The sequence below is a fragment of the Limulus polyphemus genome, unplaced genomic scaffold, assembly GCF_000517525.1.
Source record: "Limulus polyphemus unplaced genomic scaffold, Limulus_polyphemus-2.1.2 Scaffold6142, whole genome shotgun sequence".
In the NCBI taxonomy this organism is placed as follows: domain Eukaryota; kingdom Metazoa; phylum Arthropoda; class Merostomata; order Xiphosura; family Limulidae; genus Limulus; species Limulus polyphemus.
In genome coordinates, this window is record NW_013671752.1 from 6,942 (window position 1) to 8,734 (window position 1,793).

A 1,793-nucleotide genomic window follows, 5' to 3' on the forward strand; every position below is an offset into this window, starting at 1 on the left:
ACGATGCCCCAAAGGATCCATTCATTTTTTCTGAAAAGGTGGTGTCTATTTACTTGTGACCATGCTGTGTATGTTCATGTAAGTGCTCATGTCAATGTGTGCATACATGTGTTGTTGCTATTTCTATGTAGTAACTAGTCACAGATTACATGTGACATAAAGATCTATTACATGAAGCATTTTGCAAAAAATAAATGAATTTGAAAAGTTTTTGACACCAGAATATATTAGTTAGATTAGGCTTTGAAAGTATATTATTAGATAAGTATTAAAACTTTTGTATGTTTTAAATATTAGTTATGTGCAATGGAATTGACTTGAAATGTAAAATATTTGGTATTCTGTTTTTAAATGTACTATGTGGCATATTACAGATTCTTTTTTTACTTCCTTGATTAATGAATGTGTTTTACATAATGAACTCTACGTTTTTAATTCCTGTTAAAGCATAGTTATTTGTTAATAGAATGTGAAGCCTATGGAATGTTTTACCTTCAATTGTAGTAGAAGCTGCAACAGTAGAGGAGCTTAAGAGGAGATTGAATGAGCTTGTAGAGATCAGGGTTGGATATAAGAATTTTTTATTTTTTTTATGTAATTTGGATTGGGGTGGTAGTTGAAAACAGGGGGGGAATATATATATATATATATTATTTTGGTTTCAGCACATATCAGAGAGTACATTAATTTCTTATTTAACCATTAACAAAATTTGAACTCGACTGGTAATAACAATTATCATAAAACCAATCTGATACAAAAAAATAGCATAGTGAATTACTTGTATTTTTATACATAACAGTGACAATTAGCTAGGCTTTGCTTATAACTTAAAAAAGTTAGCAGCAGTAGGTTATAAAAGTTATAAATTGTGGAACATAATGTTTTTTTGGTCCATCAAGGATGCCCTGACTTGCAATCTCCCTTAGACAACTAATCGTCAGTAAAGCTGTTCCTGATTCCACAGATATTCATCAACCTCTTTCTTTAACATTAGAAATTTGTAGCCTCTACAACTCTAGATAGCAATTTGTTCTAAAGACTTACCATGCTACTGGAGAAATAAAACTGCCTCAACCAGAAATGTCTGGAGTTTATGATCTCTTGTTCTACTTCCTTTAGAATTAAACACACAAAACATCTATTATTGATTCAGTTAATATTTTAGTTTCAATCTAATTACCCTTGACCCTCCTCTTTTCAGGTGAGAAAAAAACTTATACGAGATTTCTATCTATTTGTTCTTGGATTCATCCTATTTGCTTATCTTTGAACCATCTCCAACAGTTCACTGTCCTCCCTAAGGTAAAGGGTCCAAAAGTGTGCACGATACTTCAAAGTGAGATCTATTGCCTATTAATAAAATTTAATAATACTGTACCTTCTTATTTGTTATAATAACTTGTATGCGTGAAAACTGGAAATCATTGTTGTTTTGATATCACCATGAATTGTAATGTGTCATAACTTATTCTAGTATAAAAAAAAACTACAACAGTATTAACTTCTAACTACTTAAATCAAAACAAACTCAATAACAAGTAGTTAAATAATTTTAAAAAAATATCCTGTTTTGCTATCCATGGTGGGCACAGCACATTGTTTAGCTTTGTGCTTAACATTCAGAAAACAAAGTACATACTGACAATTATAATGCATTGTTTCATCAGTTAGGTTCTTCTGCTGAACATTAACAATAGTTTTACCTGTAAACTCTATAATATCTCGTGAGGTTTGGCCAGCTTAGAAGATCTGTGTTAGTCATATGTACTTCTAGTAATCTAACAATACAA

The 1,793-nt window shown here is 30.6% G+C and overlaps 1 long non-coding RNA gene across 1 annotated transcript in view; it reads left to right on the plus strand.

Moving 5' to 3' along the window:
* The window catches only part of LOC111089409, a 34,182-nt gene that overhangs the window by 2,581 nt on the left and 29,808 nt on the right, over positions 1–1,793 (plus strand). The window lies entirely within an intron of this gene.